Source organism: Elephas maximus, chromosome 12 (genome assembly GCF_024166365.1).
Source record: "Elephas maximus indicus isolate mEleMax1 chromosome 12, mEleMax1 primary haplotype, whole genome shotgun sequence".
Classification (NCBI taxonomy): domain Eukaryota; kingdom Metazoa; phylum Chordata; class Mammalia; order Proboscidea; family Elephantidae; genus Elephas; species Elephas maximus.
In genome coordinates this window covers 88634619-88661666 of record NC_064830.1, presented here as the reverse complement: position 1 = coordinate 88661666, position 27048 = coordinate 88634619, and the positions used below count along the sequence as shown (strand labels likewise).

General features: G+C 52.1%; 1 protein-coding gene and 1 pseudogene across 3 annotated transcripts in view; one reads left to right on the top strand and one right to left on the bottom strand.

Moving 5' to 3' along the window:
- Positions 1-27048, bottom strand: part of SBK1 (SH3 domain binding kinase 1) — a 67047-nt gene that overhangs the window by 6585 nt on the left and 33414 nt on the right. For 2 of the 3 annotated variants that reach the window (XM_049903972.1, XM_049903974.1), the window contains exon 1: positions 19786-20582. The exons of the other annotated variant lie outside the window; for it this stretch is intronic. The gene's annotated coding sequence lies outside the window, so the exon portion shown is untranslated. Of the gene's footprint in view, positions 1-19785; positions 20583-27048 lie in introns of those variants that run through there. 3 annotated transcript variants of the gene reach the window in all.
- On the top strand, positions 22751-23640 carry LOC126087018 (40S ribosomal protein S6-like; annotated as a pseudogene).

Below are 27048 nucleotides of genomic sequence, written 5' to 3'. Positions count from 1 at the left end.
CTTTGCTGCATCCCTTTCACCCAAAGTTTCAGAGGCAGGACCTGAACCAGCAGTCCCTACAGACACAGTCACTATTCCCCGCTACATGTGGGTACCAGGGCCCATTTGTCTCACACAGTCATCCAGATGCAGTGTCAGCAAGGCCCACGTGTGACTGTCACACAAAGACATGGCCACTTACCGAGTTCACACAGGAGCTTTCCCATTCACAAGTGCCCTGGGGACACAGCCCTGAACAAACAGCTCAGAGTCCCTGCCCTCACAGGGCTTACATTCTAGGGGAAGATGGACAGTAAGCATAACAAATACATGAATTATATGCTATGACTAAAGGTGATACGGGCTGTAGAGAAAATAAAGCAGGGAGAGGGGAAAGGGGAAGTCTGAGGGCAAAGGCTTGTAACATCAGCTACCGCCACCACGTGGTCTCAAAGCCCTGGCAGGTGCAGACACGGCCACACAATAACACAACCACACACACGGTCAGGATCTCAGAGCCTGTCACACACAGCCACACAACAACCAGAGCCTTATAACCTCTCCCTCCCCCACAGATGACAGTGCAGCTCCCTCAGGTACACACAACTATGCTGTGTCCCGGGGTCCCGTCCAGCCCTTGCCCCAGACACAAGGCCAGCTCCTGTCCCACAAAGACCCAGCCCTCCCTTCACATTCACAGACTGACCCTTTCATAGAGCCTGGGGCGGCCTTCCTGGACACAGCCCTCAGAGCTACTGGATTTGTCTCTGAATGGACTGGGTGTCCTTGAGTCTACCTGTGGGTGTTGGGGAGCAGAGACCTACAAGGGGGTACAGTCCAGAGCCGGAGACAGGGAGACCCGATTCTTAAAGGCTCCAAGTGGGTGGCAGTAAGTAAGTCACTCCTCATCCGGGGCCTCCATTTCTTGTTTGTAAAATGGGGGTGGGGGGGAAGGTGGAGACTTTTACAGGTGCAGTGTATGTGTTTGTGCGTGCACCCCCAGGGGAGGCCCAGTACTGAATGCCCTATACTCCCCCCTGCCTCTCGGCCCCCAGCCCCTGGAAGCCTCCTTCGGGGGCACCCTCCCTCTGCCCTTACCTCATTCTCTTCTATCCCTAATCCTAGGGGTAGCACCCAGCACCCTCAGCATCCCACCACCTTCTCCTCAGCCACCCCTCCCGGCAGCTCCATGGCTCCAGCTGAGAGAAAGCATGGATTTGGAGCCCGTTGGCCTGGGTTTAGGAAACCCCAGTGGCGTAGTGGTTAAGTGCTACGGCTGCTAACCAAAGGGTCGGCAGTTCAAAACTGCCAGGCGCTCCTTGGAAACTCTGTGGGGCAGTCCTACTCTGTCCTATGGGGTCGCTATGAGTTGGAATCGACTTGACGGCACTGGGTTTTTGCTGGGTGTGGCCTGGGTTTGAATTCCAACCCTGGCACTTGCTAGCTGAATGTCCCTAGGCAAGTTTCTTTCTCTGTGCCTCAGTTTCCTCGTTTATAAAAAGGACATGGCAATAGTACCTGAGGAGTCCCTGAGTGGTACAATGGTTAAGTGCTTGACTACTAGCCGAAAGGTTGGCGGAAGTATAGGAGATTCCAACCCACCCACAGGTATCTCGGGAGATAGGTCTGGCCATCTGCTGGTGAAAGGCCATAGCCTTGAACACCCTATGGAGCAGTTCTACTCTGCACACATGAGGTCGCCATGAATTGGAATTGACTCCATGCAACTAACAACAACAAATAGTATCTTCTTCCGAGGGGCTGTCGTGAGGATTAAGTTAACAGACGTGGAGAGCTCTGTGTCAGACGTTGTTGCAGTCATTATTGCCTGCATGGTCTCCTGCTAAGCAAGCGCTGCTGAACGTGCTGGAGGCTGGCATCAGGAAGCTCTCCCGGTGCCCAGCATCCTCACCCTGGCTTCGCAGCTTCTCTCCCATGCCCCCAGCCCCCTCTCTTCCTCTACCTTCCCTTTCACTCTCGACACGACCCAGCCTCCCACTTCACACAGAGAGGAGGGAACGTCAGGAGGGAACTTCCTGGCCTCCCACCCAGCCACAAACGGTGCTCCATCTGCACTGTCCTCTCAGCTGGCTGGGGGAGGAGGTATCCCCCTCAGCCTTGGCTCCCACCCCTTCTGCTTCCTCAGGAACCTGCTGCCCCCTTCTCCACCATTCATGAGGGAGCTCAAGTCTCCCCTATTCTAGCAGAGCCTCCCCACCACCCCTGCTCCCACCACCTTTTCTCTCCTAGTTGATTTCCATTGAACGTATGCAGGGAGTCTGAAAAGCCACACTGACGCTGAGGCTAGCCCGTTTCATGGACTCTCAGAGGGAGGAGTGGCGTCAAGCCCACAGACACCGGGCCTCTGCCACTCAGAGCGCTGAACCAAGGCTGACATGGCCCCCGCCACCACGTCCCTATGCAGCGTGACCTGGGCTGGGCGGCACTGGCCTCTTTTTACAACAGCTACCCACTGGGCTGCAGTGGGGTGATAGCCGTCCACAATAGCCTCTCCCTGGTTTTAGGGCTGGCAGGGGTCACCTCTTCCAACCCCCGTCGAATGTGTGGGTGACGCACATCTTGATGGGAAAACTGAAGACGCCCTTGGAGGCAGCCTCAGGCCGGTGTGTCCTGTGTATGGAGAGAGCGGCTGTCCCCCAGGGGTTCTGTGCTGGGAGCCTTCTCTCCTGCCTGCCACAGTGCTATGCCGGCTGCTCTCCTGACCTACTTCTCCTGATGTGTGTGGCCTCCTCAGGGGCAGCTGAGGTGAACGGACCACGCATGTGCAGGCATGTGTACACAGGTGTGCAGCTTCTCCCACGTGGGGCTTTGACCTTGCCAGGTTGCTTCCAGCAGTTTCTGCATCCCTAGGTAGCTTGACTGGCACCTCAAGTTGCTACGAGTCCTCTTGCCTCCGCCCCTTCCTCCCACACCCTGGGACTATTGGGTGCCCTGGCCCATCCCGGACCCTCTGGCCTTAGAGCTGCCCTGGCTGGATACCAGCTGGGTCAGGGCACAGCCACAGTGTGTGTGGGGGGGGGGGGTGGGGTGTGTCAGGCAACACACTTGCCCCCTCACTCCAAGTTCAGCCCATGCTCTGACCACTATCCTGCACTGCCTCTCTACAGTCTTCTCCGCCATTCCTGAACAACCTCTGCTGCCTGCCTTCACCTCCCCCAGCTACCCAAATCCCATCTCCTGTGTCTCAGTAGCCTTCCCTTCTGCCCTGGCAGGTGCTGATCCTGCCTCTACTGAACCCCCAGGATTCACACAGGGTTGTCTGTCCCTCTCTCAGGACCCCTGTTGATGTCTTGGGGTGGTCTCTGCTGTGTCCCCATCAATAGGCCAAGAGCTCCTTGGGGGCAGGCAGGGGCTGGGCGAGATTGAACCCCCCCTCCATCCTTTCCCTTGGCTCCGAGGGTCCAGTTTTGGGGGTCCTCCCTACTGTCCCCTCCTTTCATCCCTTCCCAAACTCCTTTTTCCTGGGGCTTCCTGCTTCAGGTCTGTTCTCTGCAAGGTATCAGCAGGAGACCAGGACTTAAACCACACCCGTCCCTGCTGCGGCATCATCCCCCAGGTACATATTGCCTCTGACCCAGTTACAATGCATGTGACTTAAAAGGCACACAGGGAGCAGTGGAGACAGCCTTGGGCTTAACACACGCTACTTTTTAGCTGGGTGACCTTGAGCAAGTTACATCACTTCTCTGGGCCTCAGCTTCCTCATTCATACAACGAATAAAACAATGACAACAACAACAATAATAATGATGGCAGCTAACACTTATATAGTACTACGGGCAAGGCCCTCTCCTAAAGATTAACTTGTTTAATGTTCACAACTCTGTGAGGTAGGTGTTATTATTATCGCCACTTTAGAGATGAGGAAAAAGAGGCACAGAGAGACTAAGTAACTTGCCCAAGGTCACACAGCTAGCACTGGGATTGGCTCCAAAGGTGGTGTTTTGTTTTTAATAATATTTTATTGTGTTTTTGGTGAAGTATACACAGCAGTTTAGGTGTCCATTCAACAATTTATACACAAGTCATTCAGTGACACTGGTTATAGTCTTCACAATGTGAACATTCTCATTTCTGTTCCAGTTGTTCCAATTCTACTAATCTAGTTTCCCCACCCCCTTACAGTCTCATCTTTGTTTTAAATTGTTGACCATTTGGTCTCATACAGATGATTTTTTAAAGGAGCACAGTACTCACAGGTGATAGTCTTTATTTTATAAGCCAATCTGTTATTTAGCTAAAAGGTGACCTCAGGGGGTAATTTTGGTTCAACGTTTGAAGAGTATCTCAAGGCAATTGTCTCGGGGACTCCTCCAGTCTCAACTGATCCAGTAAGTCTGGATTTTTAAGAACCTGAGGTTCTGTTCCCCATTTTTCTCCCAGTCTATCAGGATCCATCTATTGTGGCCCTGATCAGAGTAGTCAGTAGTGATAGTTGGGCACCATCTAGTTATTCTGGTCTTGGGGTAGATGAAGCCATGGTTCACGTTGACAGTCCTGTAGACTAGTTTCTTCCCTGAGTCTTTGGTTTCCTTCTTTCTCTTTTGCTCGCGATGAATAGAATCCAACAGTCAAAGGTGGTGCTTTTTAACCACTATATTTTTCTGAGTCAGAACGCTGGCAACATCTCATCCAGCACCCTCGGTAGCCAGGTGGGGCAACCAAGACCCAGCACAGAGCAGAGCCTCGGCCAAGGACACTCTGCACGCACCTAGCTCCTGCTGAGGGCCAGCTGGATGCCATGTATTGGTCTGGGTGCTTCACACGTGTTAACTATTTAATCCTCACAACAACCCCACGTGGGAGGCACATCAGCTCCCTGTTACAGATGGAGTTCAAGGCCCAGAGTGTGACGTAAGGTGCATCTACCTCAGTGAGTGCTACAAGGACCAGGAGACACCTGTGTCTGCCATCGGTGGAAACTCGGTCATAGGGGTATTTTAGCATAATTATTATCACTGCATTCAATTGAAGGACCAGCTATGGACTTTCAAGCACCAGGGTGGAGGGGGGTGGATCCTCTGGCTGACCTCATTCCACCCCGTGTGGTCAGCACTGTGTCTGCCCACATTCCCTATACCCACCAAGTGTGCGTCTTACTGGCCCCAAGGGAGGCCTTGATGGCCCATCTGTTGCCGAAGGCAGCGGGCTGGCGGGTGTCACCAGGGCTTCATGGCAGCAGGTGTGGCTCTGGTCACAATGGCTCTGGTCCTTGGGCTTGGCAGGGCTGGGTGTTCTGCCACGTGCCTGGGGGCCCACAGTGGGTGTGGGGGGGCTTCCCTCCACCCTGTGTTGGTTCCCAAGCAAGAAGAGTGAACTGCCTACCACTTCCTGTTGGCAGGTGGCTCCAGCTGGGTGCCGCTCTTGTGAAAGCTACACCTAGCTCATAATACAACTCAGACCTACTTTGAACTTCCCTCACCACACACGCACACGTGCACACGGTGCCAGCTTGGTAAAATCTCACTCACCAAGTCCTTGCAACCACCCTGCTTAAGGGGGCAAAATACTTCCTATTTTTTTTTAACAGCTTAGTTGAGGCATAGCTTATATACTATAAATTTCACCCATTGTAAGGCACAATTCAGTAATTTTAGGAAATTTATAGAGCTGTGCAACTGTCACTACAATTCAATGCTTTTTATTTCATAGATGAGGAACAGAGGCCCAAGAGGTTAATGACTTGCCCATGGTTATAGCAAAGACAGCCAACTGTCCACCACGAAAATTCAGGTATCCTTTTCTATAACACAAAGTTGTTGCTGGAAAGCAACTGTCCAGTGGGGAGCTATACTTCCTAGCTTCCTTTGCATCGAGGTGTGGCCATGTGACTGGTTTTCCCCAATGGAATGTGAACAGAAGTGATGCACAGCACTTCCAGGATGGGGCTTATATGAATTTCTCTATTCTCTCGTATGCTGGCTTGATGCAGATGACTCCAAGATTCCAAGAGATGGTAGAGCCACAACACAGGAGGAGTCTGGGTCCTTGGATTGTCATGTAGAAGGTCTCCTATGATGAGTATCACCTATTTGGCACTGTTATGGAAACCAGAAGTAAACATCTATTGTGTTAGGCAGCTGATGAATGGGTGCTCATTTGTTACAGCAGCCAGCTGTAACATAACCTCATCCAAAGGTTATGTAGCAAGTAAGCAAAAGAACTGAGATTTGAATCCTGGTGTGTCAGCTGCCTAGGATGTGCCCACATAGGGTTAACCAGGATGGTGATAACACTGGGGACCAAGTCACGGAGATCCAGTCCCAAGAGTGAGTGGAGGGTGACCAGCCTGTAAAGAGAGGAGGGTCTGCTCTCTGCCTGTCTTGTGGGTGAATATTGATAAGCATTTATGGGGTGTTTACCATATACCAGGTCCTGTGCTAAGGACTTTATTGGATTAAATCATTCAACAATTACAACTACCCTTGGAAGTAGGTGCTATTACTATTCCCATTTTCCAGAAGGGATACTGAGGCACAGAGGGGCTAAGTAACTTGCCCATGATCCACAGCTAATAAGGAGCAGAGCTGGGATTTGAACTCAGACTAGCAGGCTCCAGACCCCCATGTTCTTATGCACCCTATTCTGTGAGGTCTCTGAAGTCAGCCCCAGGCAGATTTCAATAAAAATAAGATGATCCTCATAGTCACAGTGGGTAGGAAGTGGGTTCTCCATCACTAAGGGTGTGGAAGCACAGGCTGCATGCCCATCTGTTGAGGAATCAGTGCAGGATGAGGTTGGGCTCGGTGATGTCAGCCAGGCCTTCCTGACCCTGACTCTGGGGTTCTAAGTTTCTCAGTCCTCATGCCCAGGTGCCCTCTCTCAGGTCACAGACCCACATTATGCCCCTAGCATGGGCAAGCTCCAAGGGTATCCTTAATAAAAGACCTGGTCTGGAAGGGTGCCACTGACTGATAGTTGCTTCTGGGCGGGTCATCTCACCTCCCTTGATTTACATTATTATTAAAAGTCTCCATGAAAAAACCACATCGGTAGAATTTCAGGCTCTGAGCGGGGTCAAGGAGCCCCTCTGGCCTATCTCACCTGCCACACTTTGCTCATCTGCGAAGCGAGGGGGCTGGAGCTGCATTCCCTTGGCCTGCATGACTGAGTCAGCTCTCTGCACCCCCACATGCCCTCCCCCACCTGCCTCCAGGCTCCCTGATCTAATCTCTTCTATACAAGGAGTCAGATAAATTGTCTTAAGGCCAGTTTTGACCCAATCCTTGCCTTGCTCACCATTTTCAGTGGTTTCTTGAGTGGCTGTGTATGTTTTTCCTGCCCTTCTTTGGGTAACGGCCCCTCTCCTCTCAGTCCACGTGGCTCAATAGGGTTGTCTCCAGCCTGGCTTTCCGGGTAGGCATGACCCAGGCCTGACCAATCAGCAGGCCCATCCCATTCCCCAGACCACTGTGACTGGTTCAGGGATGAACATGGTCCCAAGGTGACCCTCTGGGTGCTAGCCCTTGGACTTTTACTGCAGCTGTCAGAAGAGAGATGCCCTCTCACCCTTGGACTGCAAAGCTGGGGGACAGAGGCCTGGAGCTGCCAGAGGCTGGCTTTGCCACCGTGAGGGGAGAGTCTGCCTGAGGATGAAGCCACAAAGAGATAAGAATCTGGAAGATGAGAGAACCAGATTCCTGATGACTTTGAGAGCCTGGATCCTGCATGTTTGTTCCATGAGTCAATGCATTTCCTTTTTGGCTTAAGTTGGTTTCAGCTGAGTTTATGTAACTTGCAACTTAAAGATTCCAGACGACCACACTGACTCGGGCTCAGGCACTGTGCTGGCTGCTGGCATGGGGTGGGTACGGAGCAAGGGCATGAGCCTACAAAGCAGGCAGGCAGAGAAACACAAGCATGGATAACCATGGGGTCAGGCAGGCAGTGGTCAGTGCTCCAGCATTTCCAAGGAGGCCTGACCCTGAGTGGGGCCTGAAGGGGATTTAAAAACCCAGCCAGAAACTCGGGAAGTTTCTAAGCTCCTTGAAAGCAAGCCCCATGTCTTAATCATCTTGCTATTCCCAGCACTTAGCCAGGGTGTGACAAATGCTGGGTGAATAATTCTTTATGTGTTTGGGAAGTTGTACCTTTTTATATCTCGGCTTTCCTGAATGTGACCCTGTAAGCGCATAGCTATCTCCCTAGGGGCCTGTGTGAGGTATCACTAGTCCCATTTTATAGATGCAGAGACTGATGGCCAGAGGGGAACAGGGAGGTGCTCAAGGTCACACCAAAAGTCAGTGGCAGGGCTGCGCTAGAAGCTAGAAGTCAGGGTGTCTCCTCTAACAGCCCCAGCCGAAAGCAGAACACAGATGGGTGCATCTATGCACGACTCTGGTCACTGGGAACAGAGAGGCCAGAAGTGCTGTAATGAGAATGGTGATAATGATGGAAACAAATAGGCAAGTGATGCTAATAGCTAACACTTGGGGGACTCCCATTACGTGCCAAGTGCTTCATGTGAATTAACTTGTCTATCAGTCTGTGACACAGGGGCTATTATTAATTTCAATTCACAGTTGAGGAACCACCACCTGTTCAGTCTGTTGTATAGCGGTGACTTGCATGTTGCTATGATGCTGGAAGCTATGCCACCACTACTTCAAACAGCAGCAGGGTCACCCATGATGGACAGGTTTCAGCGGAGCTTCCAGACTAAGAAAGACTAGAAGGTAAGTCTGGCAATCTGCTTCCAAAAATTAGCCAGTAAAAACCATACGGATCTTAAACCTTAAACCAAAAATATTCCAGGAGGTCTTCTTTAAACCAAACAATAGTTCAGCTTCATTAGTAAAGAATGTCTGCCTTGGGCATTGTGCTCTTTTAAAGAACTATGTCGCTATGAGTCAGAATCAACTCCACGGCAATGGTTTTTTGTTTTTTTTTTTTAAATATGGGATCAAATTGACAACAGAAACTAAGAAGGATAGGAAGCTTAGGGGAGAGGGAGTTTATGTTAACGGAGGAGGAACAATTCAGAAAAGGAGGATGAGAACGGTTGTACAACTTGAAGAATGTAATCAGTGTTAAAGAATTGCATATGTCGAAATTGTTGAATTGGTATGTGTTCTGCTGTATTTTCAACAACAAAAATATTTAAAAAAAAAACACCTTATGGATCACAACAGAATATTGTCTGATACAGTGCTGGAAGGTGAACCCTCTAGTAGCCACAACAATGGACTCGAGCGTACCAACCATCATGAGGATGCCATAGGACCAGGCAATGTTTCATTCTGTTGTATGAGGGGTCAGAGCTGACTCTGTGGCAACTAACAGATGAGGAACTGAGGCATGGAGAGATCATGTCACTTGAACAAGGCTATCTGTTCAGTAAGTGGCAGAGTCAGGATTCAAATCCAGGCATTGTCACTCTGGTGTCCAAAAGCTTAACCACTCTCCTTTTTTAATCTCTAAAATGACATAGTACTGATTATCATTTATTTTCTCAATGTGCCAAGGCTTTATATTGCTGACCATTCAACCTTCACAGCAACCCCATTTTACAGATAAGGACACTGAGGCTTAGAGAGGTTAAGCAACTTGCCCAAGGCGAAGCATATACCTTGGATGTTCTCCTGCTCTAATACCCCTTCTCTACTCTTGGTCCCGGAAACCCTGGTGGTGTAGTGGTTAAATGCTATGGCTGCTATCCAAGAGGTCGGCAGTTTGAATCCACCAGGTACTCCTTGGAAACTCTATGGGGCAGTTCTACTCTGTCCTGTAGGGTCGCTATGAGTTGGAATCAACTCGACAGCAGCAGGTTTGGTTGGGTTTTGACTCTTGGTCCCTGGCCTGCAGCCTGCGCTTCTCTCCAGCCCTGTTGTCTTCAGCACCACAAGCATGGACAGCACCCAGGCCAGCCCAACACTAAGTGCAAGTCTAGGTGGCCCAAGGAGGATAGGGAGCCAGGCATGGAGGAACTACTGAGGAATTGAAATTCAGGTCCCCAGGGCTGAAAGTTACATACAGATATACAGCCATTGATTACACCAGCCCCCTACTGATACACTGATAGATGCTTGGCTTATGTCCAACATTTTGCCACTACAAACAACGAGTAGCCTTGTATAGAAGTCATTTCACAGTGTGCAGGTGTGTCTGTGTAACGCATTCTGAAAATGGGGTTTCTCGGTCAAAGGGTGAGTGTGCTTAGAATTTTGGTAGTGTGCCCAATGCCCCCAGAGGGCTGTGCCACTGGCTCTCCCCTAGTCCTATAGGAGAGGATTCTTCTTGGTGAACATAGCAGCTGCTACCAGCTCCCTTGCCCTCTCTGGGCCTCTGTATCCCCCTGATGTTTCTTATGTATGCTACCTTGAAATGGGGGAAAATAAGAATACATACTCTCATTTGCTTGTATTTGCATAAATTCTAGAGTCATGCACCAGAAATTAATAAAGGTGCACTTATCCCAGGCACTCACGACTCACTCACACAGGTCAGAGCCATCAACATTCTCAGCTACTGTAGTAACTTCCTAACTGGACCCTCCTCTACCCCCAACTCCCCAGTCTCTTCTTGACACAGTAGCCAGGGAGCCTGTCAAAACCCAATGGGGTCACTTTACTCCCCTGCTCAACACCCTCCAATGGCTCCCACCTCATCCCAAAACCCTTACAATGGCCCTCACAATCTACCCCTCCGACCTGTACCCCACCCCGCCTTCCTCTGCTCCAGGCACATTGGTCTCCCTGTTGCCCCCTGAACACACCAGCTCCCTGCCTAGGGGCTGTTTGCTCTGCCTAGACCACTCTTCTCCCAGATATCCATATAGCCAGCTCCCTCCAAGTTCTACTCAAGTGACACCTTCTCAACTAGGGCTCCTACTGCACTCCCAGTCTCCCTAACCCTGTTCTATTTTTCCCCCCGAGAAAACGTATCACTTTCTAACACATTACACAATTTACGTATTTCCGATACCCATTGTGACTGTCTCTCTCCACCTCTAGAACTTAAGTGTTGTTGAGAGGGCAGGGACTTTGTTGGTCTGGTCGTGTTCACTGCTGTATTCCCCAACAGCTGGCAGACACAGTGCTTGGCATATACTAAACCAAAAAGACCAAACTTGTTGCTGTTTGGTCAGTTCTGATTCATAGTGACCCTGTAGGACAGTAGAATTGTCCTACAGGGTTTCCAAGGACCGGCTGGTGGATTTGAACTGCCAACCCAGAAGCCTAGCTCTTAACGACTGTGCCACCAGGGCTCACAGTAAGTATTTATTGAATGAGTGAACGGATGTATGAATTTCTGGTGAGTGGGAACTGAGTGAATGGAGGCAGGGTAAGAATGGAACTTTTCACTAGGTACAATCCTGTTGGGCCTGGGGAGTAAACGGAACCAGCTGTGATTGGGGGACCAGACAATCCCAAAGTGCCTGAGAGATCGCACCTGTACGCCTACCCGTATCCCCCGAGACGGGCCAGAGAGGAAGGACCAGTCCAACTTGGTTGCCCTGAATTCTCACAGAAGGCCAGCCGGTGCTCAGGAAGGCGGGCAGCCCTCCCTCTTTGTCCCCCTGAGGCAGCGCACTCCACCAGCACCCTGTCTGGCTCTCTGCCTCTCAGCACCTCCCTTGAAGTATGTCCCTGATGCTTGTTTAGCACAGTGCAGAAATCTGATAGCATGCGGGGTCTCCTATTTGCTGCGGGATGGGGGTGGAGTAAAGCTGGCCCGTCTAGCCCCCCAAAGAGGCCTGTGAAGTACTTGGAAAGGCTTTGGCTGCTGCCTCTGGTCTCAAGGGAGACCAGCCCAGCCCCCTTCATTCTCTTCAGTTTTCCACTCTAGGAAAGGAACCAATCTAGTGGTTATCCCTTCACAGGTCACCCAGGGCTTGGGACCCCCTTCCCTGAATATGTGCCCATGCACCACACCCACACTTTTACAAAAAGTGTTAGGCGGTCAGGGTCCCTGAAAGCCCACGAGATTCTAGATAAGGCCTCGCCCACTCTTCAGTCCTTCCACGCAAATATAGACTCCACTCCACATTCTGTTCCAGTTCAAAAGGAGGAGATGGAAAATATTCTCAAATCCCTTCCTCCTTCTTCCCCTCAGGGTGCAAATTCCTTAGCTGTGTGACCTTGGGCAGGCAGAAGCACTTCCCCAAGCCTCCGTTTGCCCATCAGTAAAATGGGGCTAAGAACACCTAGTATGTTGGGCTACTCTAGCGAAGAAACCGGGTACTTGTCAGCATGCTTGGCACAGAGTAGATGCTCAGGAAGAATTTACTGGACAGAGGGGCCTGGGACCTTGGCTCTGCTGTTGACTCTGCAGGTGATCTTGGGTAAGGGCGACTCCTCACCGTGCCTTGGTTTTCTGTTCTGGAAATAAGGGCCACTTTGGCTCTGCCAAATCCTTCGACCTGTTGGAGCCAGAAGGACCTTTGGAGATCAGGTGTCCCAACTCTCCATTTCCCAATGAAGAGACTGAGGTTCAGAAAAAAGGAACTGGGGCTTTCTCAAGATCAAGCAGCAGAAATGGAAGCAAACGTTCTTTCTCACTGCCTTCCCCACCAGGGGCAGCCGGGGGTTCTCCTCGCACCTGTGAGGTGCTGCCATTGGCTCTGCCTCAGCCTCCCCTCCCAGTTGGCACACAGTCCGCCCCTTCCCCGGGGCACATCCTCGGTGGTTATTAATAGCCCATGATGCTGTGTGCCTGCAGCTGGTACCCAGGGCTAGAGGGAACACGCTCCCCGGCAAGGCCCTGGGGGAGGTAGGAGCCCTGGGCCTCACCCCTCCCAGGCTACCTGAGGGCCCAGGACCTGTGGCAGCCCCTGTAGGGGTAAGACATGTGCTGGGGAGGTTTTCTGGTGGACCCTCAGCCTGTTGCCTGGCTCAGGCGGGAACCCCAGCACTCAGGGGTATCAACAAGAGTGGAGGGCGATGAGCACAGCAGCCAGGCCCATGGACAAGTGGTGGTCACTGGAGAGATGGCTGGCTGGGAAAAGGCTCCCGAAAGAGACAGGCTCCTCCCTAGCTACAGCCCTCACCTTCTCTGAACTCTTATGGAGGAATAAAAACAAAACAAAACACCAAACCTGTTGCCATCCAATCAAGGTGATTCTGACTTATAGCGACCTCATGTGTTATAGAGTAGAACTGCGTCACAGGGTTTTCTTGGCTGTCATCTTTATGGACTGTCAGGCCTTTCTTCTGTGGCACAGCTGAGCGGGTTTAAACCACCAACCTTCATGTTAATAGTCGAGGGCAAACTGTTTGCATCACCCAAGGACCTCGCAGAGGGATAGGATAAGGGAACTAGTCCAGCTCAGGAGCCTGGAGCCCAGATTCAAGCATTCCTGGGTGAAACCCAGTCACCACCATTTCTAGCCACGTAGCTTTGGGTAAGTCACTTAATCTGTGTCTCCATTTCCGCATCATTATTATATGCTACAAGTTAATGTACTATCAATAATAGTCAAAATTTATGAACCATTTAAAGTATAAGTACTTTACATATGCTGTTCTTAGTTGTCTTTGAGTTGATTCTGACTCATGGTAACCCATGTGTGCAGAGTACAACTGCTCCATATGGTTTTCAAGGCTGTGACCTTTTGGAAGCAGATTGCCACACCTTTCTTCCTAGGTGCCTCTGGGTGTATTCAAACTGTCAACTTTTTGGCTAGTAGCTGAGTGCTTAACCGTGTGTGCCACCCAGGGATCCTTTAAGCCTCACAACATCCTTAGAAGTAGCTGATATTATTTCCATTTTACAACTGAGACTCAAACAAAAGAAGATTAAGTGATGGTCATTGTCATGTAGCTAGGAAAAGTGGCTTAGAGATTATTTAAACCTAGCATCTGGCTCTAGAACATTCCATAAACACTTGCTGAGCACCTACTACATGCCTGACACTGTTCTTGGATCTGGAATACATTCATGAACCAAACAAACATCCCTGCCCTCAAGGAGCTTATACTCTAGTTTGGAGACAGACAATAACACAGCTAAGTGAGAGATATTGTCAGACAGTAACAAGTGTGAAGGCCCAGTGGGAGTGTGCCTGGTGTGCTCAGGGTCCAGTGAGGAGGCCGGCATGACTGTAGTGCGATAGGTAAGGACAGGAGGGGAGACGAGGCTGGAGGTGATGAGGAGATAGCAGATCGTGTAGGGCCTTGGCCTTGGCCACAGCGAGGACTCCGAATGAGAGGGGAGACACTGCAGTCCAAACACCAGACCTGAGCAAACCCTTCCTGAAGCCCACCTGTGTGCCAGGCCCCAAGAGGTGAGGAGAGACGCCATAAGCCTGACCTGGGCCTTGCACTCAAGAGACTCTAAGTCCAGCCCATGGCAAATTGCACCACTATTCTGTGCATAAATGGTGGAAAGATAGGCAGAGCTTCCCCAAATCCTGGCTATCTGAACTCCATTCCTTCTTGAATCCCCGCTATCTGAGCTCCATTCTCATCTGTAAATGTGGGCTAACATTCTCTTTCTGCTCAAGGCCTTTGAGGACTAATATTAACAACAAACACAGGTGCCAGGTACCATTCATAGCAGTTTACATATGTTCATTCCCTCAATCCTCGCAAGGACCCTACAAGGCAGGTACAAACACCGTCCCCTTTTTAGATGAGGGCCTGAGGCATTGAGAGGCTAAGCACCTTGTCCAAGGTCAGGCAGCTGGGGCCAGAGGTTGCTTTTTACCACTAAGTTATGTTGTCAGTCATTAACTGTGGGTCCACTGCCCCTCTTAGAGACACTTGGGATTCAGGGCTGGCAGGCACCTAAGTTTCCAGGGTGGGAAGGTCTCCTCCTACAGGGTCCTGGCTCAGGAAAGTAGGAAGCCCTATGCTCAGGTACAGAGGCCCCCTTCCTGCTATGGTAAGCCCCCAACACACCCAGGGAAGCTGCCCTCGAGGCAGTGAGGGTAAGGAGCTATGCAGCCTCTCTGGGGCCAGGCCTGACCAGGAGGAGGCAGTGGCTCTGTCCTGCCCAGCCCAGACGCCTAACCCTGCCCTGCCTGCCTACTCTCAGGGCCATCCCAATGTCCAGAGACAGCTGGAACATTCTGTGCCTCTCCTGTGACTGGGAAAGCTGCAGGGAAGGAGTGCTAGTGCAGGAGGTTGGTACTGTGGCTTGCCCTGGCCTTGAACAAGCTCACGCAGGGTGCGGCAGAAATAACAGGAACAAACACTTAGGTAGCAGTCACTGTTAAAGGTGCTTTACCTGTAATGGATTCATTTAATCCTTACAATAGCCTGAACAAGTAGCTGCTATTCATGTCCCCAGTCTTCATCAGAAGAAACCAAGCCACAGAGGAAAACTGGCTTGTTCCTGCTCACATAGTGAGTAAATGGTAGAGGTGGGATTTGAACCCAGGCACTCTGATGCCAGTTTCACGAAAACCTTTGGTGGACCACAGAGCTGGGCTCGAACCCCCACTCTGCCTCGGACTTGCTGTGTTATGTGGTCTCTCTGAGGGAAGAGGTCAATGCGTGCTGTTCGCAGGGCTAAGTGAGAAAATGATGTTCAGTGCCTGGCAGGGAGCACTTGGCATTGGAAAATGTTCCATGGCTTCTTTCTAACCCTGATATTATGTGGCTCCGTGAGCAGAGGCTGAGCTGGGAGTCTGGACCTGTCCCTTCTCCAGGCTTCACCCAGCTGGGGCAGTATGGGGAGGTGGGAAAGAGAGAAGGGGTAGGGGGGTTTAATAGGCCCTTCCAGGCCTAGCTGCCACTGCTGCCCTTCCTGAAGCCTGGAAGGGGGACCAGGGAGTGGACTCCAGGCATGGAGGAACCACCTGTCCCCAGTCTGGCCTGAGGCCCATCCTCCTGGGGCAGAAAGCCTCGGGAATCACTCCAACAGAAAGGCCAGGCAGACACCTCACCTGAACAGCTGAGGTTGAGAATGAAGAGGGCCTTAACCACCTCACCCTCACAAACTCTCAAGCTTGAGTGACCATCCTGCCCCCACGGCAGGGCAAACTCCATGCTCTAATGTACTATGAGGTAATGCCTCTCAAAGACCCCTTCCCTCTTTCTTAGGGATAGTACCAAAAGCCCTACACTTCCCTGGACCTGCTTGTATGGAAACCAAGGAAGCATAACGACCAAGGCTTAGTCACCCCCTAACCGATGCTCCTTTGAATAACAGCCAATAGCTGTTGAGTACTCTACGTGCCAGTCCCTGTCCTAGGCCCTTTTCATGCTTTAACTCCTTTAATCCCTCTGTTGACTCTATGAAGTCCATATTATCCCTGTTTTACGGATAAGTAAACCAAGGCCCAGAGAGGTTAAGTGACTTACCCAAGGTCACACAACAGCTACGTGGGATTCAAGCCCAGGCAGAGTCCAGAGCCTGTGCTCTAACCACGGTGGTCTGCTGTATTCTTTGACCTCAGGCTGCTGTGGACCTTTGCTCAGGACGACACACTCCCTTCCAGGGCCACTGGCCCAGCTACTTGGCAACACCCATTGGTTTCATGAATGTTTAGACAATGCGGGTATTTTTGAGTGACTCCTGCACCTAGGCCCGTACCCCTCCCTCCTGACCAAATCTTAGAGCAACTTGGACTCAGTCCTAGAAAGTTAGAACAAGGAGAAGGCTTATAGCCGAGACCCTCTAGTCCAATTTCTCTTTGGACAGGTGGGCAAACTGAGGCTTAGAGAGCAGCCCTCCCCCAAGAGTCCTTGGGAACACCTGGGCCTAGAACGTCGGCCTTGCACCTTCTGGGCAAGCGGGACAACGGACACGGATTTCTGGCAGCTGGATCCCTCTAGCGTGGGATGGGGCACCAGACAGGGCCAAGGGGGGTCAGTGGGCCAGGCTGCAGATGGTCAGGCTCACTTCCCCACTTGCTCTTAAAACCCTGCCTGGACATTGTTCTGTGTGTGTTCTAACTTGGCCATGAGAGAGCCGGAGAATATCCATGTGTACAAAACACACATAGATGAAGGTCGTCTGCTGAGCAAACACGTCCTGGCCGCCACCCTGGGCCTGCAAACCCAGATGCCTGCGGCAGGGGCCGTCTGGCCATGTAAATGAGTGACCCGGCCAGGTGGGACTGGTGGGAGCACGCCCTGTCTACAGAAGGTGGCGGTCATTCGTCAGCTCCAGCCTGGGCTTGACAGATCATCTGATTTCCAAAAATCCATATCTGTATGTGAAACTGCCCAATTTTTCTTTTTTAAACACCGGCAGGAAATATGAATATGAGAAACACTGTCTGGGCCACGAAAACACGCCTTGTGTGGCCCATGGGTCACTGGTTTACATGGGCTGTCCAGTGTGCGGGGCTCTGGGTTAGACAACGCAGGAACAGCACGAACAAGGCCAAGGCCCCTGTCTCTTGGAGCCCAGAGTCCAGACATGGAGGCAAACTCTCACAGCACATGGAGACACATGCCACTGACTCCAAGTCAACCAATCCATCAACCAAAGTCAGCTCCCTACTATGTGCCAGCCCAAGTCAGCTCAGGAGGGGAAGTGGAGGCAGAGATCTGCTCCTGAGCCTTCCTGAAGTGGGGCTTTTCAGGTGGATGGAACAGCGCATATAAAGATACCATTTAAAAAAAAAAAAAAAAACCATTGCTGTCGAGTTGATTCCAACCCATAGTGACCCTATCGGACAGAGGTAACCCCATAGGATTACCTAGGTGCAGCTGGTAGATTCAAACTGTCGGCCTTTTGGTTAGCAGCCGTATCACTTAACCACTGAGCCATAAAGGCTTCATAAAGACTTCATGAAAGGAGGGAATGAGGGGACATTGAGGAGACGAGCCAGGAGTAGAGAAGGGCGAATGGAGAGGAGATGACGCTTAAGAGGTGGTTTAGGGCCAGAATGCAACGAACTTTGACTGTTGAGCCAACGAGGCTGTGCTTTATTTTGGACCCAATGGGGACTGCATGTTAGTGAGGAGGGAGATCTTACCCCTGTCCCCCTGTGGCCTCTTAACTGTTTTCCCTGGTCACAGTGACCCAAAAAACTCAGCTTCTTGCTCCACTGCCTTGCCTGTGGGTCATACAACAAAGCTCCAGGCTCTTGGGAACCCACCGGGGAAAGCAAACTTGCCTGGAAATGGTAGGACACACCTGGATGTTTCTTGTGGCCCAACTTAGATCTGCAGCCACCCCACTGGCTGCAAAGTGAGTGGCTCACCCTCTGTCATGGTCTCTGGCAAATGCCACATGCTTGCCCAAGGTCACCCAGTACTCAAGGCAGCTGGTTCCCCCATAGCCTGTGCCAAGGGCGGCTGCCTCAACTGTCCTTGAATTTGCAGAAGAGGATGCCAGAGGCCTGGCCTGAGGTATCCCCCGCTTCTTCTGGTCACATCCCCCTCCCCTTTGGTCAATGTCCGTGGCAGGTAGGAATGGGGACATTTGTGTTGGAAAGGAGGGAAAGAGGAACCAGTTGCCCCAGGCTTAGGGCTCCTAAGTGCAGCAGGATGAGGATCAGGTGCTTCAGGTGTGGGGTCAAGAACTGGTCCCTGGGCCTGACCAGGTCCATGTCAACTGGCCCAACAAAGCATGCTCTGGGCAAAGTAGAACAGCTCAGGGGTCTGATGAGTAGGAGAGGTCAGGAAAGGAGGTCAGGGTGAAGTGGGGAAAAGGACCTTGACTCCAGTGCCTGGCACATCACAAACACTAAACAAAGGTTTGTTGACTGAATAAATGAACTGAGGTACCCCTTATGGGGCCACCTGTACCCAGGGTCCTGCCTTCCTGAGATTCAGATTGCTTACCTGTCAAATGGGGTCAGCATCACTGCTTGCCTGCAGAGGGCTTGGAGAGAAGAGTCTGAGGGAAAACCCAGTGGCAGCCCACACCCAGGCTGGGGCAGCCCAGAGTGCGTTACCTCAACATGGTCTGGACCTCTGATCCAGAATTTCAGGGTACAGCATCTCCCAGGCCTCTCAGCTTCCCCAAGAGCTCCAGGATCTGGGGTTTAGGACCTCACTAGGACCAAGCTAGGGTAATGTTTGTACACCGCCTGGAAAGCGAAAGTGAGAACCTGGAATGGCCCCTTGGCTGTTCAGGACACACTGACCCAACCCTAGGCTTGGCCCTGCCCATGTGTAGTCAGAAGAAGGGAAGGGTTTCCTGCCCCTGGGGCACATGGGCCAGAAAGGTATCCCGACCTGAAACGGCTTCTTCATCTAGGTCCCCTCCCCAGAAACTAAAACCTCACTTTGGGGAGGGCTTGCCCCTCCTAGTCCTACAGGAAGCACAAAGTATGGCCTGGGTTAAGACCCCCACTGTGGCCTGGGCTTGGGGGAGGTCAGTGGAGTTCCGTAGAAAATAAGGGATTTCCATCAATAGTCTCAAACACACCCCTCACCTATCCTCTGACAGACAAAGACACACACCCAAAACCCCTGCCATCACCCTAGGGCCATATACTGCAGGCCCGCTAACCTGCCGACACCCCCCAAATACCCTCCTCCCAGGGGGACTTCACTTGAAAACTCAGCCTGGCCTTTGGGCAGGGGGTGTATTTATGCACTAAGGACCGAGGGTCCCACGCTCCAGGCTTGCAGTTATTTTTGGGGGGACCCTCCACCCTCTTACCCCCTCTCCATGGTGCAGGGGGCTCCACCACTCTGTGACCCGTCTCCTTGGGGCCGGGGACTAAGTCCAAACCCCGGGGCTGGGGTACAGGGTGGGGGAAGGGAGAGGAGGAGGGGGCGGCTCCTCCAAGCGAGACACAAAGAGACGTCCTTCAGCCTCAGCTCCATGGCGACGCTGGGGAGGGGAGAGCGCTCACCCAATGCTTCCCTCCCCACCTAAAGGGCTAGGGACCTCAGTGGCCACTCACCTGCTGCCCCTCACCTGGGCCCGGCTTACCTGGGCGGGGGCCGCGGGGACGCAGCGGCAGGGGGTCTGGGCGCCGTCTCGGTCTTCGTCAGCCCGGCCCGGGGGGGCTCAGGGCGCCACAACCATGGACCGGGATGCGAGGCGGACCGCAAGGGGCTCAGTCGCCCCGGTCCTGGAGCTTTGAGGGGGGTCCCCGAGGCCTCTTGCTGGTGAGGGGCAATCTCTTGCTGTTCTCAGGACCCCTAGATTTGGGCTTTCTGTGTACCGAAGTTGGGGGGTCTAGGAGCCCCTGATCTGGGGGCGTTTTGAGCTGGGTCTTCGTGTCTTGAGGTGTGGAGTTGTAATGGTCAGGATCTGGGCAGGGGTCACCACAATCCCAGACGAGGGGGGTGTCACTGCGTCCTAGGTCTTGGGGGCCCCAGATTGAAGAGGGGGAGTCTTCGCGGTACCGTAGGGGGTCGCTGTCTCCTGAATCCAGGGGAAGTCCCCGCTTTCCCCGGCTGGAGAGTCGCTCTGTGTTGGATCTGGAGGGGGTCTCTACTTTCCTGGCGGTCGCTGGGTCCTAAATGTGAGGTGGTGGGGGATCCCCGCACTCCTCGGCTGCGGGAGCTTGCTGAATCCCGGCCACCGGCAGGCGCTGGGAGGAAGCCCCTCAGCCGCTGGGGGGCTCCGTCGCCGCCGCTACGAGCAGCCCGGCCCTGCGGTCCCGGACCCCGGCCTGGCCCGGGCTCTGGCTGCGGCTCCGGTTCCTGCTCCGCCTGGCACTCGGGCCCCGGCCCCGGCGCCCGCCCGGGCTGCGCTCCATCGCGGCATCGCGGCTCCGCCCTCCGGCCCGCGCGCACCTGCCCGCCCGGCCAGCGGCTCCGCCCTCCGGCTCGCGCGCCGCCGCCCGCCCCTTTGTCCGCCCCGCTTGGCGCGCGCCCTCGCGCACGCGCACTCACCGAGGCGCGCGCGGTGTCTCCCGCCGCGCCCTCCCGCTGTGCGCCGCGGGGGGGTAGATTCGCCCGGCCGAAAGGGAGCTGCGCGCGGAGCCCCTATCCCGCCTTCCGGCCGCGCTGGGTCCTAGCGCCCGTGGACTACCTCGCTTTCCTCCCAGCCCCATCTTTTCTAGGTCAGAGCCCACGAGGGGGCGAGAACGAGGTTAGGGAGGACTCGGGAGAGTCTGAGAGGGTCACCTAGTCCAGGTTCCTGGCCCCTGCGGGACCAGACTGCCCCAGACTGTCCCAGTCTGTCCTTGTGGGGCGGAGCCTGTGTCTCTGCTGTTTGAAGGAGAGAAAACAAACCCAAGCTCTGCGCTTGTCTGTGCATCCCTGCATCCATGCATGCATCCATCCATCCATCCTATATGGAAAGAGAGACCTTAGAGAGCTAACAATTGCTCAGGGAAGAGGCTGTAACCTGGGGGCCGGGAGGCTATGAACAGCCCAGGATGCATTTGTGCCATGGGGTGCAGCTTGGATGAACACTGCACCAGATAGAGGGGAGGAAAAAGGGTTCCAAGCAAGGGGAGCAGCAAGGGTAAAGGCACCTGGATGTGGAGGAGCACTCTCTGTTATGTAACTGGAAATTGGTGGCCTGGAGGGAAGTGGGCTGATGAGGCTCCAGATGAGAAAGTCAGCTCAGCCTCCCAGGCCCATTTTCCCCACTTCCCAACCTCACCCCTGAATCCTCAGCCACACTCTCCTTCAAGAGAAAGGCCCAACACACCCAGGGTCTTCCTATTTCCTCTAAGCCTTTGCTCAGACTATTTTCTCCACCCAGCATGCCCTTCCCAACCACCTCGACTGTTTCCAGAGCTTTTAAAGCCAGCGATTCCAAACCCAAGTGCCTACCTACAGGAGGCAGGCATAAATTAGTGAGTAGGGTCAGGTATAAGGTGATGGGGAGTAGTGAACCTGAGGCAAATTGGAGGATCATAGGCCCAGTGTGGCCAGGTGATTTTTCCAGAGAAGCAGGACATCAATCTTCTAATGAAATATCTCCCAACTTTTCAATGTTTGAAACTAATCCCAAAATTCAGAAATAGTGAATGGGCCAACTGAAATATGCTTTTGGCCCACAGGCCAAAAACCTCTGCTATTGAGAATATTGCCTCAGTTCATAGCTTGTCTCCATCTGCCTTCTTTTTTCAAGAATCCAAATTCCACATGACCATCAGCTCTATAAAATACAAATTGAATTGGGTTGCTTCCCTATATAAAACTGCCCATGATTGTTGCCCCAGGGTAAAGTCTAACCCCCTATCATGGCATTTGAAGCCCTTAGCATTTGGGGCCTGCCGACCTTCCCCCCCACTCAGGCCCCTCATTCTGGTTCAGCCTTGACCTGAGGCACACTTGTTCTCTGAGACCTCTGTGCCCTTGCACATTCTGTTCCTTAGTCTAGAACATCCTTTCCCTCTTATTTGTTTTCCAAACAAACTATCCTCCAAGATGCCCCCTTACTGTCTAGCCTTCCTCTCCCATCCTTCCTTGTCTCGTCAATGGACAGCAATTTGAAATTTCACGCTAGCTTTGTTCTAATCCTTTCCAAGGCCTTAGTGCCCTAAACAAGTGAATGGAGGGAGACTGTACAGGGAGGAAGAGGGAAGGGGATGTCTTCCTGTGTCTCTCTAACAACCCTGTCCCAGAACATTAGGGCTTAGAGAGCAGCTTCCTCTTTACAGAGGAGAAAACCGAGGCATAGAGAGAGAAAAGGATCGAATCAGGCATTGAAATGCTCCTAGCTGTGATCGTCAAGGATAACCCGATTCAATGCCACCTTCTATAAGAAGTGTCCTCTAAAACTGGGGGAATTGAATATACACAATGCAATTAATAAAGGTTTATCAAAATGTATTATAGGCAATTAAACCCCTCCACCTTGGGTTCTACAGGTTGGGAGGTCCTGGTTCCCAAAGAGGGCATCCTTTGTCAGGGGGCACAGCAAGGGTCCCATTAAAATTTAAGCTATAGCTTTTTTCTGTGGCACCGCGGAGGCGATTGGCTGCTTCACCATGAAGCTGAACATCTCTTTCCCAGCCACCGTCTGCCAGAAACTCATTGAAGTGGACGATGAACGCAAACTTCTTACCTTTTATGAGAAGAGAATGGCCACAGAAGTTGCTGCTGACTGTCTGGGTGATGAATGGAAGGGATATGTTATCCGAATCAGTGGTGGGAACGACAAACAAGGTTTTCCCATCAAGCAGGGTGTCTTGACCTCCTGCTGCTGAGTAAGGGGCGTTCCTGTTACAGACCAAGGAGAGCTGGCTAAAGAAAGCGCAAACCTGTCCAGGGTTGCATTGTGGCCACCAATCGGAGTTTTCTCAACTTGGTTATTGTTAAAAAAGGGGGAGAAGGATATTCCGGGACTGATTGATACTACTGTGCCTTGTCGCCTAGGGCCCAAAAGAGCTAGCAGAATCTGCAAACTTTTCAATCTCTCTAAAGAAGACGGCGTAGTGGCTAAGTGCTACAGCTGTTAACCAAGAGGTCAGCAGTTCGAATCCGCCAGTCACTCCTTGGAAACTCTACAGGGCAGTTCTACTCTGTCCTATAGGGTCGCTATGAGTTGGAATTGACTTGAGGGCAGTGGGTTTTTAAAGATGATGTCCACCAGTGTAGTGTGAGAAAGCCCTTGAACAAAGAAGGCAAGAAACCCAGGACCAAAGCACCCAAGATTCAGTGTCTTGTTACTCCACATGTCCTGCAACACAAGCGACAGCGTATCGCTCTGAAGAAGCAGCGCACTAAGAAAAATAAGGAAGAGACCGTAGAATATCCCAAGCTTCTGGCCAAGAGCATGAAGGAGGCCAAAGAAAAATGACAGGAGCAGATCTCTAAGAGACAGAGGCTGTCCTCTCTGAGAGCTTCTACCTGTAAGCCTGAATCTAGTCAAAAATAAAAATTTCTAAGGATGACAAATAAATATGGTCACACTTAAAAAAAAAATTAAGCTATAAGCTGCTGCCAGGACCCTTTGGACTCCATTTTTCCTGGGACCAGCAAACAAAGAGGAATCATGGACCTGGCAACGAAAACCGATCGTGATGAGTGGAAAGGCAGGGAGCAGGGAGAAATACCTATAGAACCCAGGGATCCACTGGAGTGCCTCCTGGTCTTCCCTTTCCCCATTGCGACTCTGAATGCCCAGGTGCGCAATCCCAGCCTAAAAAGGTTATAATAACCAGGACCGAAGGGCTGGGTCAACCACCAGGTAACCCACCAAGACCTGCCAATGTGATAGCTGAGGATGAGGATAATTTAGAATGGATAGTGGAGGCGGGAGCAGAGTGAGTACCAGCTTTGGCTCCAAGACCAACCTCCCTCTTCAAAGTTTCTCCCAAGATCCATAGAGGAGCTGAGGAGTGCAAAGGAAGGAACGTGGTGCCATGGAAATGCGCCACTCAGATCTCCGACTGCAGGGGAAGTGATTGGCTGGGGGCAGCAGCCTGCAGGGGAAGTGATTGGCTGGGGGCAGCAGCCGTGAAACTTTTCTGTGGGTCACAGGAGGCCACGGTTGGTTTCCTAGCCAACGCTTACTGCAGCAGGGACGCTAAGGCAGGCCGGTTCCTAGGAGACCCAGGAGTTCTCTCTGACAGAGGACTTGGAATCAAGGACTCCCCACTGGCTTTCTGGGAGCTCTCTTAACACTGCACTGCCCACCTTTCCTTCCTTCCTCTCCCTCACTCCCAAGGGTTAGATCTATTGCAGTCTGATGCTCGCCCAGCCTTATCTGACTCCCTCCCTGTTTTTCCCTCCCGGGCGTTTCTCCCCAGAAAATGGCTTGCCTAACTAACCCCATCTTGGACTGCTTCTTGGAGGACCTGAACCAACACAACGTATCTGAAGCAAGGAATTAGAGAGGCTGTTTTGTAATGCTAGTCCTTTTTCCTTGATGTCCAGGATATACCACCCTTGCCAGCTCAAAGGTCTGTGTCCACGGCAATGCCGCCTTCCCAGTGAGGGACTGTCTCAGTAGGTGTGGTTTGGATAGCAGAATGCAAAGATAACACCTGGCCCTTCGGAAAACAGACTCAAATAGGCAATGTCGGAAAGCAGAGATCTCCCTCTAGATTTTCCCTGACCAGAGCCCACGCCCTCTTCGGTCCAGGCATGTCTTTTTGCTCCTGGGCAGTTAGTTAGTGGCTGACCTCTGCACAAGAAAGAGAGGCAGGCCAGGAACTCCGGAAACTTCTGGCCATTATGCACCTTCCCTTTAGCTGCATTTTATATGCACTGGTATTGGGTATGTTAGAGTGGAAACCCTGGTGGTGTAGTGGTTAAGTGCTGCGTCTGCTAACCAAAGGGTTGGCAGTTTGAATCCGCCAGGCGCTCCTTGGAAACTCTATGGGGCAGTTCTGCTCTGTTCTATAGGGTCTCTATGAGTCAGAATCGACTCGACAGCACTGGGTTTGGTTTTTTTGGCTTGGTACATTAGAGGAGCCCTGGTGGCGCAGTGGTTAAGAGCTACAGTGAGCTACGGCTGTTAAACAAAAGGTCGGCAGTTTGAATCCACCAACCATTCCTTGGAAACCCTATGGAGCAGTTCAACTCTGTCCCATAGGGCTCCTATGAGTCGGAATTGACTCAACAGCAATGGGATGGTGTGTCAGAAGTTTTTGCTGCTATTGGGAGAATAGGGGAGGAATTACAGTAGAGCCTTTTCCTGTCCTGTAACATCTACAAGCCATAACTGTTCAAACTATATGAGCCTGGTAACTCTACCAGCTGTCCTGAAAGCGATCTGTTAACATTGTTCAGCCATATTGATAGTCTCCAAGCTGGGAAAAATTATGGCATTTGAGGATTTCCCCAGTGTGTAAAGTGAGCTCCTTATTGCTCTGGTCCCCAGCCCTGACAAAGAGAGGGTGCCTCCTGGCTTGTTGGTCTGCACTCCAACGGTCTTGTTGTACCGAAAAAATCTCCTCCCTCAGCAAGGCCACTGTCACGCCCAGGACATTGGTGCTGGTGACAAGCTGGTACAGCATGATCAGGGACCCTGGTGGCATTGGTGACTGAGTAGCTCAGAGGGCCGATCAGGTTTAGGCTGCAGAAGGTGGTGACATTTTGGGCAAAGGTACAGAAGCTGCTGACAGCCGGGAGCAGGAGTGTCTAGCTCCACTGGGAGACATATTGTTGTCAGCTGCCATCAAGTTCCCCCCAACTCATGGTGCCCCTGTGCACAATGGAACAAAATACTGCCCAGTTCTGCACCGTCCGTGTGATCAGTCGCAGAAGGGACTGTTGGGATCCATAGGGTTTTCACTGATGATTTTTGGAAATAGATCACCAGGCCTTTCTTCCTAGTCCGTCTTAGCCTCAAAACTCCATTGAAACCTGTTCAGTATCAACAACACACTGACAGACAGGTGGTGGCTGCATATGAGGTGCATCGGCCAGGAACTGAACCAGGGTCTCCTGCGTGGAAGGGGAGAATCCTATCACTGACCCGCCACTGCCCTCGCTGGGAGACCCCCCCCAAAAAACAAACAAACAAACAAACCCATTGCCATTGAGTCGATTCTGACTCACATCAACCCTATAGGACCGAATAGAACTGTCCCATAGGGTTTCCAAGTGTGTAAATCTTTGCAGCAGACGGTAATATCTTTCTCCCTTGGAGCGGCTGGTGGGTTTGAACTGCCGACCTTTCTGTGTGCGGCCAGCGCTTTAACCACTGTGCCACCAGGGTACACAGGTTAAGTTAATTGCTCATAAAGAAAACCAAGAGGTCCACTGAACCCAAGACGGATCAGAAAGAAGACAGTGTGGCAGCCAGGATGTACCACAGCTGGAGGCAATAGCTCTCTGATCTTTTAATCTCTCAGTTCTTCTTTGGAGAATATACTCTGAAGTGAGAAATGCAGTGTTTCCTAGAGTGTGCTGACAAGTCCCTCCACCCATGTGGCCCCACAACTCTGTGAGGCCAGAGGCCAGCAGGATGCCACTGCTGATGGGAGTATGGTGTGAGGGCTAAGGGCCATGCAGGGAGGAAAGGGCTGTCTCTTAAGGAAATGGCAGAGCTGCTGAGCTCACGCAGACGTGTAACTAAGGTACAGTAGGCAGGGGGCGTGCCCTGGGCACCGCTTGAGGAGGGACGTCATGACAAGTTTCTATTGGCCATCACCGTCCATTGCCAGCTGTGAGAGATCATTCACCAATTGACAACTAATTGCCATAGGTGCTATTTTCTGTAGATAGGCCTCTGCTGACCTGTGTTTGGAGCCACTTTGAGTTGGGAGTTCTGTTCCTTGCAGCTGAAAGCATGCCACCTGATAAGAGAAGAATATCACTAAGGACCATGAGAGTG